Here is a 17,223-nt window from a genome sequence, read left to right on the forward strand (position 1 = left end):
CTCATTCTTTTCATGAATTTCAAATAAATTCCAGCAGAGCAAGTTAGAACTTGGTCTCTCTATCAATATTGTTTATAGCTTGTTTACACATAAGTATTATATATTGATATATCATTGATTTTTATATAGTCGTATTGTAAAGTTAGTACGAATTCCCAGATAGACTTAAATAGTCCTAACAATAAGGCTACACAAAGAAACAAGGAAACAAAAAAGCTCATTTCTCAAGCAAAGGATCCATGTCTTGTGATTAGAAGTTTCTTTTTTCTTTGCAGAAGATCTGCACAACACTACAATCAATTACTTTGCTAATTACCATGCTTACCATTTTCTATTGATGTGTCAATAATAGAGACAGATGTGGTGTTTAAACATTTCAATATAATTGACACATATTAAAATCTGGCTGTACAATATTCCTTTTGCAAACCTTTCTATGTTGGTCCTGAAAATTATCAGAAATATATTGAGAGTAATTCTATGTATAATGGCAATCAGTGTTCAGGAAAGAAAATCTCTCTATGGACACACACTACTGAGCCTACCAGAAAAATGATTAATGCAAATTGCTTACTAGAGCAATGCACGGACATCATTTCATCTCTTGCTAGGTAAGCTGCAGCTTTGTACTTCTGCTTTCTGTTCCCGCTGACTGGCCTCTCCACTTCCCAGGGATTAGTCCTGGTGACAATTATTTTTTTAAACATAGGGAAGAGAATTTCTTCAGGAATACCTTTTAATTCTTGGATGCTGACATGAAGATAGCACAAAGATTTTTCCCACCGGAGATTTTTCCTAACCTTCCTGTTTAGCTTTTTGCAAGATGAAACATGAATTCATCTGTTCCTCTGACTCCAGGATCTTGTACCAGACATGCAGATCCTGACCACAGAAGAGATCAGTAAAGATCATCTTCTACTGTCTAGTCTCTAGGCATGTCAGGAGAAAAGAGTTTGTTTGCCTGCAAATGTCCACTTCATATTTACTCTGATAAACTTAGTGGCATTTCTATTTGTAAAAGAAAACTATGAGAATTCGTGGATTCTAAATTCCATATTGCTATTAGGCAGACCTAGAAAAGGCCTTACCCATTCCATGTATGACAATTTATACTTAAAGAGAGTATAAATCTCTCTATTAGAATAAAAACCAACCACACCATTGCTCAGGAAAGGTACCTACTATTTTTTGAAAGTTCAAATAGAAATTGATTGCATCAGGAAATTTTTGGCAAACGTATTTCAAGAAAACTTCTTCACTCCATGAAACCTAGACTTCCACTGCTTGAGGAGAACTGAAGGTGTGATAATTTGTGCTGGTTTTTGTCTATGTTGCTTGTCTCTAAGATAGATATCAACACAGCACAGAACTCCTTCTCTTTAGTAAGTTTTACAGAGTCATAACCCTTATATGCATATTATTTATACCTTCTAACTATAAATAAAGGCTAGAGAATATCTTTTTCATATGCATTATTGCAAATACACTGTTTCTGTACTTGGAAGAAATAAGCATTGACCTCATTTAAGAGGAAGCATATATTTCACAACAGAATTTTTATTGTGAAATAACTTGGCCACAACTAGCATTTCCTATCATTTTGTGGTAATGGTGACAAACATTTGCTTTATTAAAAGGGAGCAGGTCAGACAGTAGAGCAAGATCTACAAAAAGAATGAGTTGTGCTAGAACTTATGCTCACCTTGCGTTAGTAAAAACAGATCTTGATTTCAGTCCAGAAATCTTAAACTGGACTTTAAAAAGCTGTACACATTACAATGCACACATCAAATAAGCAATACCAGTCCTACCGCATTTACCACTACCTTTTGTTAGGCATCTACTGACTGTGGGGCCCTATGTTTCCAAAGTACCTTTGTGCACAGATCCTGAGATGTGAGAAAAGATGTTTGACTATGAGCAGATTCATTGGAATGAAGGAATAAAGTATGGGTTAGCACTGCTTTTTTTGTTGTTGTTGTTCCTTCTTAAATCACATGGACCGCCATCTAACTTCCAGTTTGCATCCCGCCTTGTCAACTGACATCTGTCTAGAGGCATCCTTCCATCATCGTTGGGCAAGGCCAATTTTATCTTTACAGTGAAAGTTTATACCAGATAGGACTCCCTCAAACCGCCTGAATTTAATTCCATTCCTTTCTCATGATATTAGAAAATGATTCACAGTACCTAAAAGAATGATCTCTGCCAGCCTCCTTAGAACCATCCTATTCTTCACCTCTTATTTTTAATGAACAGTTTCCAAGACATTCAAGCTAGAAGAAAGCACAACAAACATCCAGGCTGTCCTCCCACACCCATGGCCCTTCAGATAGCATCCAGCAATTCCCACACCTTGCTGAACTGCAGCAACCATGCTGTCTCTGTGTTACTGAAATAGTTTTCTAAAGATGCAATGGGGGAAAAATCCTCTGCATATTCATTTTATTGTATTATACACAGCATTTTGAAAGTAGCACTTTATAAAAGAATATAGTTATTGTGTATTATTTGCTGTTATTTCTGTAGTAAGCTAAAATCAATCAAGTTCATTAAATTGTGCAGATTCTCTCAGAATGAGCAGAACTACCAAAATTTTGCAACCAAAACTTTGGTGTACAGCGGGGAGACCAACAAATACATGCCTCCTCCTCACCCCTGCGGCACACCAGGGAGGTGGAGGAGAAGCAGCAGCCCCGGGACTGTGCTCCAGCAGAGCTGAGCCTGTGCACAGGCTACCACCACCCAAAGAAGAGTAGCAGCAGTCTTGGTTTGAGCTTCCTGAGGCATACATAGCTTAAAAGAGCACTCTGGATAAGCATCATTCTGAAACTCTGTCTTGAATAATCTCTACCAAAAGTTTCATTTCAACTACAAGCTGGAAGAAAACATTCAGTCACTGAAACTCACCTAGTCATGGCATCATCATTATCTGAACACAGGAATTTCCATTAGAAAAAAAGTGTGGTTTTGCTTTTAAAGCACACTGCTGTTCCAGAAACATAAGACTGAAGTTTGTTACATACGCTAAAGGCAGTCTACAAAAAGAAGTGATATTTAGCTATATAGCTGTATACATGACCTCTGAACAACAATTATGAAAAGCCAGACTGATGGGGTGGTCACTCATACCTGTAGTTTTGTTAGCTATTTTTCATTTCCTCCCCAAAACATTAGTTGGATTATTTGTCCCTGGAAATGGCAGCAAGGTATACCAACAAATTAAAATTATTTTGGAGAAATGCAGAGAAATATTTCACAATGATACAAATAAAAAGTCTGCTAACACCCAGGTTCACGTCAGCAATCTAAGGACAAGGCATTTCAGCCAAGCTATCAGCCAAACTCCTTCTATAGCTGCAAATCAGAAGTTGCGTCTCAACGATTCATCCCACCTATCCCAGTGAATGAATTACTACAATTCAATTACTGAAGGTGCCTCTCTTTCTCCATTGACTAGAGGAAGCAGAGCTGCTGAGGACCCACCACATGCTCAACTTCAGAGTGCCCAAATTAGGTGAAATAAATCACTGTCCTCTAACCTACTAAATTATCTGTAAGATAAGCAATAAGGCAGAGAGGTTCTCCAGAGCTGGCATTCCCTTCTATGGGGAAAGCCAACATTAGGTAAAACTGGGAATTAAGTTTACCTAAAAAAAATTAACAAAGGTACAGAGTAATTGTACTTAGTCTGATCAGCATTAAATTCTTTTCATAAGTCCAGTATGAAAAAAGAAGGAAAAAGTTTGTTTTCAACTTTCTGGTATCAGCAGGGAAACAAAGCCACGATAAAAAGGACAAACAGGAACCCCACACCTGACAACAATGAAGAATCTTGCTTTCAAACATCACACAATTGGCTGACACTTTTTTTTTTTTTTTTATGGGCTAGCAGCTGCGTGACTCATTTATGTATGTTTTGCCTGCCTTAGCACTAAGCGGACTGATGTAAATAGGAAGTGATGAGGAAAATCAATTCAGGGCAAACACATTTTTTTCAAGGCTGTAACAGGAAGAGATAGGAAGCCCAGGAAGATACTTGATAGATATTCAACTCTGTAGAAAAGAGGAAGCAGCATGTTGAAGCACTAAGCTGGTTATTTTGAGTTGTTGAACGGAAACGGGATACAGCACAGAAAGGATGCAGATAGGATGCATTTTGTTGCGTAGCAACCCAGGGAATAGGAGCTCCTGCATATAACTGGAGACCATCTGCTTGTACAAGAGGGAGAGAAAAAACACGTGTTTAAAAGGGAAAAGAAAAAAAAGTGCAATACTGAAGAAGGAAGTTTAGCTACACTGTGTGTGTCCTGGCCAAATCACGCCTGGTAAGAGTTTAAGGGATAGAAGAACTGAAGTATAAGGCATTGTGTGCAGCTTCCTTCTACGGTGTGTTTGCATTGAGTATGTTCTTACAGAGCCAAATTAGGCCTTTAAGTAAAACAGGCAAACTGCCAGTGAAGATACTGAGTTGGTTCATTTACACTAAAGCAGACTGTGACTTCTTTTATTTCCTCTACAATATTTAAAGTAAAACTACATCAACTTCTAGCTTGTGCACATTTTTCACATTGCTGCAGTATACCACCTCTTCTCAGAGAGCCAACCAGTCATCAGCTTGCATGGGATTATTATTCAGTCTAACTTCAGCTCTTGGCACACTACAACATCTTTTATGAGTGTGATTTTTGGTGCTAAAATAAAAGAATTGTAGACTGATTTCAGTAGTTGCCTAAGTCAAATTAGAATGAGGATTTCCTCCAAGGCATTGATTTTATGACAATTTCATAGCAAAGGATTTATTAAGAAAAAGAAATGCATTCTGAAGAAGAGAGCTCCATTGATAGTCAAGACTAAGAAAGAATTGGGAAAGAAAACAAAGCTGAGCCCTGCCAAATAGTGTTGGAGCTACCGGTATCACCTAAGAGTAATACCAGTTCTGGTCCTGGAGCAGCCAGTACCCATCACTGTTGAACACTGGTGGAGACCTAAAGGAAAGGGGACAGAGAGCAGGACAGAGAGTGAGACTCAGTTGCAGGGACATGACAGTTAGTGAAGTGTCTGTTTAGGAAGAAAATCCATATACCTGGATCATCTGGAATGCCCCAGTCTCCAGCTGTCTGCTGGTGTATTCGGCTCCTCTTGGCACAGACCGTAGGAAGAAGAGCTAGTCTCTGCCTTTGCATGTGACTGTGGCTATGGGGCATAGATTTACTGTTCTCCATCACTGTCCCCCATGAGTTCATGGTACACCTTCCCTCATAGCTCAGGAAAAAGTGAACACGAAGAACTCTCCTTGTTTTCCTCATTCCAGTTTTCCTTTCTTTTTCTAATACTTTATTATAAAAAGATTTCTGATGGGCTCAGAGTCACTTTCAGTAATACAGTATGTAACTGTGTAGGGAAAACTGTTATAACCATCAAATTTATGGCCATGTACTGTGCTGCACTGCATAGCTTCTGGCAACATTATGGCGTTCCTTTGATTGTATTTTTCCTTATCTGGTAATCATTCGGATGGGACTAGCAGCAGTCCCATGTAACGTGGGCTCTTTTCTGTTTCTCACATCATTCAAAAGCTTTTATGTGTTCTCTGACTTGCCAGATCCTTCTTGTTCTCCAACTTAGACTGATTTCTCTGTCCTAAAGGAAGACAACCCCGTCTTGCTCCCAGATGACTGTAGAGCACAGGGGTGGTAGGCCAGCACCTAAGCCAGCAGGGGGAAGGAGGCAACGTACCCCAAGTGACACTAGGCTGGAGTCAGAAAGCTCATTCTAACTTTTCTAACCTACAAGGTCTCCCAAATAGGGATGGTTTTTCACTAAGGTTTGGTCTAGCAGTCCATGCTTTATGTTTCTTAATAGATACATATTAGATCAGCTTATATCAAGGCATATGAGATTATGCTTCAGCATGTGCCCTAGTTTAAATTCTGCTGCTCCTGCCATGAGTTCATCCCTGAAGTTGCACAACCTTATAATTTTACACAGGTGGCAGCATAAGCATCTACCTCACACATCAGCACATACAACAATCAAAACAAAAAGCACAAGAAACAGCTATCATGAGAAATCAGAATTAAAACAAGGAGTTGTAAAACCTAGCACCAAAACATACCAATTTCACTTTGAAAATTCCTTCTGTTATGCATGCACCTAGAACCACAAAATACTGTAAAATTGGTTTATTTCAAGGGATAAAATCCTGAAAAAGTCCTACAACTGCTCAACTGGTCCATTAGATGATTAGATTCCTCTCAAACCCATAACTTGAACTGCTTTACACCACAAAATAGATAATAGAAACCTGATGTTTAAAAAGGAGGAATTTACATCTCCTGCCATACTCTAAAACACACGTGCCACCCAAACAAGCCAAACCAAACCAGCAGTAAGGCATCCTGCAGACTTACAACCCAGTTGTGTGAAGCCAATCCCCCAAGCACAAAGCTTCCAGCAGAGAAAGGTAGAAAAGTTGTGGCATGTTTCTACACTATTACACATTTGAGATCCTATTTTCACAAGAAGGTTCTCGCCCAGGCTCATTCTTTCACTCATTTTATTATTGCTTCTGCACTGTTGGTCAGTTTACGAAACGCCTTTGTCCTGCTGATGTGCTGCAGAGCTGGGCTTCCAAACAACCACCCAGATGCGAAGCTGAACGAGAGAACAGAAAAGTTATACCAAAACTCTTGCAATTACACAAGAGTAATAAATTAATTTATTAAACTTGTCCAGAGAAGTGCAGAAAAGAGCTAGCAATAGGCCACAGTTCGAAGAATCTGGGACTCTATCCACCCACAAGAGGGTTTTTTTGGGCAGCAGTACATGAGAGCACTCAGAGACCAGCTGGCAGGGCTACAAGCAAGAACACCTACATTCAGCACACTGTTATCATGTGTGCTTCTCCCCGGCACGCACAGCATGACAAGAGGAAATCATTGTAATCCTGATGATGCTCCTAGGGTTCATATTCAGTTAAGAAAGTCTTTGGTAGAGTTCAGTAATGACTCTTTGTAATGCTCAGCTGCCCTTGGGCAATAAAACACTTCCTAAATACTTCTCCTGCCTTATGCTAATTATATAACACCAGAACATATTTTTCCTTCTCTAGGACACCTTCAGACTTCAGATTAACCTAGCATGACAGACAGGAGGAGTGACCCTCTTGTCTAGCAGCATATGCAAATTCTTAACAGCCCTCAGGAAAAAACTTTACCTTAAGCCGCAGTAACCCATCACTGGCAAGGGTGGTTTCCTGCATTCAGCTCAGGAGCAACACTTGTTGGCTACAGCCTGAAAAAGAATACTAGTCCAGATCGAAACAAAAAACAGTGACAGCAAAGAAAAGCATGCTGGTCTATCTGGCATTTGAAAGGTACAGGAGGTAGAACAGACAATCAATGATATATCAGTCTATGTGTGTATGGCCTCCCCTGTAACAGCCTGATTACAGCGGCAAGGAATTTGATCCCAAACAGAAGAAATTCACCAGTACCGATCCTACAGGGAAAAACAGCTAGCTTGGTCAGGGTGGTTCTAGTGCCTGACCCTGCCATTTTTGAGAAATAGTGAATAAAAGTGATTAATGTAATAATTTGGTGCATATCTAATACATATTTTTTTTGTTTTATACATAAATGTACATAAGGAAAATGTTTTTCTGCTTAGGTGCTCACATAGGATACAGAGCACATTCAGAAGAGCTTTTTTTCACCATGTACCACCATCAGGCAGTCCCTATAGCCCCAGTAATGATGGCTGTACTGCTGCTCATTCAGATCTTCCACGGAGCTCTAAAGGTGTTGAACAGAACTAATCTTTTACCTGAATAAGCAAGCAAAATACCTACTGAGATAAACCAGGAGTGCCAAGCCACTACCATAGCGTGAGGTTTTGATTGGTTTTAATGGTTTTGAACTTGAAGCGTGGGCTCCTTGTACTTACGATATTTTATGATTTTAAGGTTCAGCAGAGGCTTAGTTATTTTATTCTATCACTCATTAAAAAGAAGTTAATAAAGGTAACCTTATTTACTAGAAACTATATTGCAAGATCACTAGAATAGCTAAAATTGCCGCTTATTACCCCAAAGTAGTGCCAGGAGAATCCAGACAGGATACTTTTCTAAATAACAGGAGGTATTTAACCTATGAAAAAGTGGTTTTAGTGAAGCCAAACAAAAAATTCCACCTGTGCAGATGTGAAGTCTTTCCAATTGTCATGAAAAGGACTATCCGAATGACAGAGATGCTATGTAAACACATTTTGAAGAGCTGTCCAAGTTTAAACAATGTGAAATCTGCACGTTTTTTCTCAAAACCAATGATCTCCAAGCAAGTCAAGGAAACCAGCATGTGTAATTGTTTTTGTAGTATTAACGTGCTAACTCTCAATGTTCCCAAAATGACAGGCACTTGAAAATTTGGGGACCATTAACAAACCATTTGATAGTAGAAGCAAACCAGAACCTGAATTATGCCATCAGCTCTGGTCTCAATATATGAGGTATAATTAATCCTTAATATCTCAGACTGACACAGAAAAGTCAATTTTTAAGCATCCACTTCATTTTGCTCCTAATGGGTAACAAACTGACATTTAACCTGATTAGGTCAAGTCTCCTAATGCACTGACACATTTATCTACATATAGATGCAAAACAAATATGTGTGTCTGCATGCCACAGATGCCCATCACATTTAAGATGTAGCAGACTATTCCATAGATTGGGAGAATACAACAGCAAAATCATTTGTGCATTTGGCTTAATGAGCAAATACCTTAAACGCTATTATCTGCTCAAAGGGCACTTGCATGGAAAATCTAAAACAAACTAGCATTTGCAGAGGAAACAGGGCCTGTTGGATGATTGATGTTCCACAGATTATATTACTTTTCCGTGTGTGTAGAATAAATAGGAAAAAGCTTAACCAGCAATGGGATAGTCTGCAATATTTTCTTGCTAGTATAAATCAATCTTAACTACACAAAGTATTTGAATTTCCACTTCGGGTAATTTTTTTTTTCTTTTAACTGTCCTCCCATAAGGAATTTCTGAACAGTTGCATCAGTTGCTCCATGAAGAAGCATTGAGTCACCTCACAAACAGAATAAAGAACGTATTACAGGTTTGGGTTGTTTTTAACTGAAAACCGAAGCTCTGCTAATAAAATAGAAGTTATTGCATCATAGGATAGGAACTTTGGCATCCCCCCCGTGCTTTTCTAAGGCAAAGCCTGAGCTAATTTTCATGTACATCCATTTGATATTTGAGAACTACATTGCGTGGATGCCAGTGAGAAGGTTCCAAGATTTTTTCTTCAGCTTAATATTTTTCCATCCTATTATACTCATCTAACAGGAAAAAGCGACTTGGGACATTTCTCCAACATAATTGAACGCATTATGGGGGGGGGGGGGGGGTAAAAGATTTAAGATGTATGAATATTGATTAGAATGAAAACAAAGATATTCTCCCATTTTTCTGTGTATCTTAATGAACTAAGACAAGCTGTTTCCTTATGTTCCACAAACTGCAGTCTTCTAACATTGTTTTCTGTTGTCAAGTATGTTACTCGGTGCTATTACTTGCAAAAACACCCCCTCAACTAAATGAAGTAATTCAATTTTATTGGATGGATTCCTTTAAGTGTTTCTAAACCTATTTTCCCCCTCCTTCCCCCCCATAGATCACTAACCGGAATAAGTGGCTGTAGTGTTTGTACTTTCATAAGTATGTATACATGTGTATATATCTTTGTATGCATCAGTACTGAACTTTATTAAATGCATTTTAATATACACATACACACAAATAGCAAACAGTGTTAGGCATTTTGATTCAGTGTTTGTATTTAGCACAGTAACTTGTTAGTAAAATTCTTCTTTAACAATTTGCATGGCTATAGGAGGACTGGACAAAAGAAACAAAAGAACAGCTTAACAATAAACAAAAACAAATTCCTAAAAGCTAAAATTTTACCTAAAGCACATTTTGAATTTTTGTTGTTAGAAGGGAAGTAGGAGCAGACCCTAGGTTTCTTTCAATGCTGTTTTGTGTATCTAAAGTTGCATATTTATGTATATCAAACCTAGATGAGAACTGTTATTTTTTCTATTAGCTTAGGAGTATAAATTGCATACCTTCATTTTATGAAAACCTATCAAATATCTAAGAACAAATTCAGCGCCTTCAATGAAACTGCCAACACTGGCCATTTCTCCTTTAAAATAAGGGGTGACAAAGTTTATCAGCTGCAATAATTTCTCTCGCATAGTTTACTTACACATTTGGTTTTCAGATTTGGTCTTGAAAATAAGTTTGTGTGAATGGTTCTCTTTGGGATTGTCCAGCTTCCTTCCACCTTCTTCTTAACAGCCCTTCTTGCAGCAGGACATCCTGCACTTTAAGAATTTCAGTTTGTTATCTCAGTAGCTCTGGAAGCATTGTCTGAGTCAGGAGTTTTCTTTTTTGTCTTAAGTGCCTGGTATGCAGCTGGCATCTAACCTTATACACATGTGCATACTTTCAGACCTGTCTTTTTCAAGCTGACATTTGACATGGATATAGTAAGTGTGAAAGAGCTGAATGGGGCACTGCTCCATAGCAAGCAGAGCATCTTGGAAGCTCTGCCTCGCTGCTTTTCCTAGCAGTAGCACCGTAGAGATTTTTCTCTCCATTTGATGTCCTTTACTGTGGCTAAAAAGCTGTTTCAACTACTGTGTTGATATACATACATATATGAAAATATATTTACATGTAGGAATTGGATTTCCCACTTTTCCTCTCCCTTAGTAGTTACCGTGACCCTTAGTAATTCTTGTTAGTCAACAGTAATAGTATAGGCTTGATTGGCTCTAAATTGATCTAGCTACAGGCCAGAGAAGTTCTCCAGACCTATGTGAGAGCTCAGAGACCCCACACCATGGTTATGCAATTCATTACTGTTATTTTCACTGTGACGCAAAGGTATGCACCAGACTGCCTGCCAGGAGATTCCACGACTTTCACCTCAGTCAGCATTCTCTGTAGTAAATTACTCTGGGTACAGAACAGTGTCCCTGTCTGAAATATTCTTCCACAAATATCCAAAGCATGGTGTTATCAGTCATAAAAAAAAAAAACAGTATTGTTCCAAAATGGACTTGGAGATGGGGCTAAAAAAGGTAATAGTAGATATTACCTAGTAGCAATACTCCTTTGCCTCTAAAGATGTTTTAAAATTGTATCTTTCGTGATTCATAAAGGCTTTTTGCTTCTCAGGGAGACTACAGCAGCAATGCTTCCATGAATAGGTCACTGGATCAGGAGCTATACTAGAGTTTTATTTTTGTATGTGCCATAGGGTCACTGTACTATCTTAGGCAAGTCACTGGAACACTTCACACCCTATTACACCAAGGTGTGACATGACCTGGAAACCACAATAATGTGGGGACTCAATATGGTAGCTTATTTTTCTAATTTAATTCAAATGACTCCTGACTTAGAATAAATTGCAACTGGTAAAAAACAGTGTAGGTTTACAAGTCAAAATTTTCAGCTATTTGTTAATGGATCTTGACCCTACCTTAAAGTTTAACTGATACATTAACATGATTTGATATGAGAAATTAAGTTTAGCCTTAAACTTTTTTTTTTTAATTAATGAAGTTCATTTTACCTACTATAGCTACACCCAGATTACTAAGCAAACATTCAAGAGCAATATGGTCTTCCTCTGCACTGGAAAATATACTTGCTTTTAAAACTAATGTGTCAAATGTTTTAAATTAAACCTTCTTTCACATCATTGCTTATTACTGGCCATAATAGTGTCCGTATCGCTGCTTTCATCAGCAAGCAAAGAAGCTGTCTGACTGTTATCAAAAGAAACAATGTCTAGATCACCTTTAAATGCTTATTTTATGCTTTTCCATTTGACACAGATCCCATTTTTTTCATTTGTTTTGTGCATTTATTTTGGTTGTAATCTGTATAGTTAATAGAGAGGAGTAGTAGTTCTATGTATCGAGTCTGTGCAAAGAACTACAGCATCTGAAGATACTCAGCTCCTCATCACTCCCATAATGAGATATTCAACACCTGCAAGACTGGAAAAGAATAATATCTGGCAGTGGTTGTATCCCGCTTCACTTCTCTTTTGAGAATGTAAGAGACAAACCCAGAGAATGTCATCACATTAACACTGGTGTCACTCCACTACCAACAACGGATTAGAAGTTCTGTAGTGGTCTGTTTTAGTGTCTTCTCCCCTGAGAAATACTTGGTCCTTAGATATGCATAATAGTTTTGAGTTGTAAATTATTCTAGCTAGGTAATTTAGTATGTAGTTCATTAAGATGAGCAAGCCATGAAAAAGTTGGTTCTGAAGTTGGCTGCTGCTACAGGTCTGCTGAAAAGTGTTTTCTGCAAAGTAAAGCAGTACAGAAAGCTGTTTGCTATGGAAACTTGAGGATTTTTCTGTTCGTTGGGTTCTAGGATGGTTTTAGACCACAACCACAGGGTCGCATCACGGCATTCAGAGATATACAGTATCTCACATCTCTGGTAAACTACTATGCAAACTGGCGCCTTACTAACTGCTCAAACCCTGTGAAACAAAAATGGAGAAAAGTTTATAGGAATACTATTTGCAAACCCTGACGTACATATCAATAGAGGAGATTACCTATGCCAAAACACTTCATGGTAAATCAAGGGCAGAAGTAACCAAAAAATTTGCCAAGTACAGTAACATTACATGGTTCACTACTGTACTAACCTACCTATAAAGGCCGGTTAACAAAAAGTACACAACTCAAAAGGCTCACAGCAATAATTAGATGAAGAGTATATTTTAGAGTGCCGAAAAATTCATATCTGAAAGTGGTGAGTTCTGCTTGAGCTCAGTGCGTGCTCATGTTTTGAGATATTTGCTATTCATTTGGTTTGCCCCAGCCCATTGCAGTCAGTGAGCGTATATTCTGTTACGTTAATTTTGGATCACGTTAAGCTGGAAAACACCAGATGATTACCAAGCCACTGCTGGTTGTATTGTCTCAAACCACAGATGCTATGAGATGTAGCAGCCAAAGCAATCAAGAAACTACAGCATTTCACTGAGGAAATGCCATGAATTAGCAGCATTCATGCTGCTATCTCTATGCATGATCACCATATGCTGCTCCACTGAAAAAAAATCAGATCCTGTTTAGGAGTCCTAGATGCATTACAAGGCATCAATTACTAATCGTTGCAATAATGCAACAGATTAGAGCCAGATCTATGCCTTTTTCTGTATTTAGTTCACTGCTGTGATGTGCCCTCTACAGCGTTATATATCACACTAATATAGACTAGCACTCTAGTACTTGTATTTTTGGTACTGGTCTTTACATCTTACTTTTTTTGTTCCTTCCAGGCTGCCTTGTTTAAGGCATTTGAGCAAAGTTAAACTGTAACAGTAGTTCTATTGGATCTGATCTCTAACACTACTCTGGTTAAAGTTTTGCTGCCATCTTGAATAGTCTCATCTTAACACACATATGACCAATAAAGAAAATCCCTCCACATCCCACTGTGGATCATTATATCCATCACATCTGAAGGCAAAGCTGTTGAGATCCAGATGAGAGGGATAGGACTGACAGCACTGTTTTTCTTGCTACACTGTGATAGTTTCTTATCAGTGCTTTATTTCAGAGTAATTGAATTTATTTCCATGACCCCAAAAATAACATTGCCTACTTGCTTATAACCCCCCTTTCATACAGCATAATAAACAAGTGAGGAAAATCAGAAGCATTTTTACAATGCAGGCCTATTTTATTTAGGGAGTTCTTTCCCCAGCCTAGCTCTTGGACTTCAACACAGGGATACGCAGTCAGACAGCAGGAGATATTAATTCCCATGTTAAAATACAAAGGTTTTCACAAGGAAGCATGAGACATTACTTATAGACTTCATCAGGGAATCAGGGTGCTGTTCCTCTCCACCAGACTGACTGGCCATACCTGCTGTAAATGTTTTGTAATCAGTCATAAAGCTAGGCACTGTAAAGCTGCAGTCTATTTCTACTGAACATTATCAGTTGTTCTTACCAAGATATCAGACTTACGTTGGGTTTAAATAAAAATGTCCTAGTTAGGAAGGGTGCTTTGGAGCTGAAGCAAGCAATAGTACATGAGGACCAGAGTGACCAAAGCAAACAGAAGGGCATCAGAATAGCCTGTCCAGTGGCGGATTCAAGACAAAACACTAGTTTACAAACAGTTAGATAAGATTTTTCATTATGATGCCTCCTCTGCATAGCATTGAAGAACATGTAGTTCTCTCCACTCTACATTGTGGTTTTCCTCAAGGACATAGTTAAGATGGTATTTTATTTAATTTTGTCTGTAAGCTACAGGCTAAGCTCCATTGCTTCTGTTGTAATGTCTTGTTTTTATCTTATCAGGGTAGTCAAGTCTCATCAGCCCAAACTCTAGTTAAAGGGAACTTGATCTCATCTTCTTCATATTCACATGCATTTTGCCCTGATCATTCACCCAGAAGTAGCCTTCTACAGATCCTGACAGCTTTTGCTGCAATTGCCCTGCTGGTGGCTTTATGTTCTACACTGCCATCAAATGGCAGAATGTATGCTTTGGCTATATTTTAATGAGTTCACTAAAGTAACTAAAGCCCTTCAGATAAATGAGAATGGATCCCTGAGGACACAGCTCTTTGGTAATAATTTGTCTCTGGAAGACAGCTCAGTTATGCTCCAGCCCGCTCTCCACGCACCTGCAAAGGTCTCCTGGAGGATCCAGATCCCCCCGACATTTCCAAAAAATCTCAGTAGTATTCACCAGGACATACTTAACATCTAATCCTGTCAGGAAAAACAGTCACAGAACCTTTCCAACTGGAAGGGATCTCAGGGCTCTCTAAGCCAGCCTCCTGCTTAAAGCAGTCTCAGCACTGAACCCAAACCAGGTTGCTCAGGGCTGTTCCAACTGGGCCTTGAGAGCCTCCAAGACAGCCATTACAGCATCCCCCCAAACCTGTTCTATTGCTCCATTACACTGACTTCTTTCCTCATATCTACTCCGAACTCCCTGCTTCAATTTACGGCGAGTTCTTTGCTTTGCTGCCACACCTCAGGGAGGGCCTGGCTCTGTCTCCTGCCGTTAGGCCCCCCCTGCCCTCTTCGCTGCTGCTGCAGGAACACTGGGCCCACAGCCTCTTCCACAGGACACATCCCGCAGTGCCCACACAGCTCACTCCAGGTCCATCCATCCCTTCCTGTACTGAGGGACCCAAAAGTGGATGAAGTAACCAGTTGCTGATCAGCACAGTAATAGCAGATAGTTGCAAATGCAGCCCCGCCCTGTAATGCTTACCAACAAAATATGAAAGACAGACGTATTAATACACCAGCTGTGGGTGTGCATTTCTTTTTTCACTTTCACAAGTTTTTAAACCTTGTAATTCTATTGCAAGTGAGTTACACAAAGATTTTAAACACTTCAGAACTAGTGAGGCAGGCAAAAAAATTAATTGAAATGTCTTAGCTGAGAGTTCCTTGATGTTTAATGGACATTGGCTCAAAACACCATTGTGCTGAAGTTTATGCAGACTTTCATATCAGAGTAAAAGGAGCACCGGCCGCCTGATAAACACTGGCTTTTTGACTTGATTGTATTTTACGTCCCCCTGTTGTAAATGACTCTGCAAGGCAATGGTCAATAGCAGTTCAGGCCCCGTACCACTATTTTAGAAGCACCTTCTGTTCATTGCACTTGATGGCATCCAGCCTGAATGCACTCAAAATATGTACAAATTTAATCAAGCTGTTGATCGACGGCTTTAAAAGAAATAATGGCTAGGTGTTTGTGGCTTGGTCATAAAAGCATTATTCAGTCACAAATATTCTAAAAGTCCCATAAAAAAACAGCCCCCTAGTATAAATCAGAGAGGGTAAACCTTGCAAAGCAATATCTCTGATGTCTATTATCTAGATATGATTGATTAACTGCTCATCCCAGCCTCATCTAAGTGCCTCTCTATGGCGCACAACACAAGCACATTGTTCCTAAAAATAGAAAGAAAATACCTTGGCTAGACAAAACCTGCCACTTTTGTCATAATAAAACTTCACATCCAAATCAGGAAGTTCTTAAAAATGCTAAAGAGGAACTGGTTAGCAGTGTGCATGGCTCCTACTGAGCATAAAAGAGATTAAAGGCAAATACATTGCAATTTAGAATTTGGTTAATGAATATGAGCAAAATAACAGTGGTGGTGTTGCAGGCCTTAAGTGGCTTCTGTATTTGCATGGCATTCAAAAGTTCAAACTCTTGATATTTTATCTAGATATGCACAAAAAAAGTGTCTTTAGGAATAATATTTCTATTGGGATTTACCAGTGTTAACTTATTTATATTGGGAAGGAATGACTATCCACACATTTGATAATAATTTTAAGTCCAAATAGTTTTAATCCTGGATTATATATCAAATTGATTCATGCTCTCCTTTCCTAAATCATTTCATGCTTACTCAATCTCAACTATAATTCTCAGGGACGAGCACGCCAAAAACGTTCTTTAGCCTCTCTTCAGTTAATAGAGTATTCAGCATCAAGTTTAATACTCAAAAATTAGAAATATTCTAAGTTTCAGTGTATGAAGATATCTCCTCCAGCTGCTGTCTGCAACTTGCTATAACTGCACAGCAAATTCAATATCTCACTGCTTTCTAAAATGTAAACTTCAATCTTAAGGGAACACTTGAATCAGACAAAAGTACAATAGATCTTTACTGAAATGAATACAAATGCACCTTATGGACAGAACAATATCAATATTGCTTAGATGTCTCATGTGATATTTCCAGACAAGCCTTGCTCAAATCCATTCAAAAAAAATACTGAAAACAGCTCTATTTATGGTGAAATACCTTACAAACATGGAGGCTTTTTCTAGTTTTCTTCTTGTGCCTTACTCCACTGTCATAATCTGGATTTTTTTTCCAGAGTTTATGAAGTGATTAAAAGAAAAGCATTGAGATATCAGGAAGAGAAAACATCTTTGCAGCACAGGAAGAAAATAATGCATCCATTTCTGAAAGAATTAGCTATATGCCACAGGTGAAGCCTTTTTGGTTTCAGCGCAGTGCTAGCTGGGGTGAGAGGAGAGCCTCCCCAGGCTCCGCTGGGCAGCAGGCCTGACCCTTCCCTCCCTGCGACCTAGGCC

At 38.8% G+C, this 17,223-nt stretch overlaps 1 long non-coding RNA gene across 4 annotated transcripts in view; it reads right to left on the reverse strand.

Annotated features, from left to right (window-relative positions):
• Positions 1 to 17,223, reverse strand: part of LOC308198769 — a 90,951-nt gene that overhangs the window by 47,241 nt on the left and 26,487 nt on the right. The window contains exon 2 of one of the 4 annotated variants that reach the window (XR_013954198.1): positions 7,220 to 7,296. The exons of the other annotated variants lie outside the window; for them this stretch is intronic. This is a non-coding gene — a long non-coding RNA (uncharacterized lncRNA). The remainder of the gene's footprint in view (positions 1 to 7,219; positions 7,297 to 17,223) is intronic. 4 annotated transcript variants of the gene reach the window in all.

This window comes from Anser brachyrhynchus, assembly GCF_964034855.1.
Source record: "Anser brachyrhynchus genome assembly, chromosome: 8".
NCBI classification, from domain to species: domain Eukaryota; kingdom Metazoa; phylum Chordata; class Aves; order Anseriformes; family Anatidae; genus Anser; species Anser brachyrhynchus.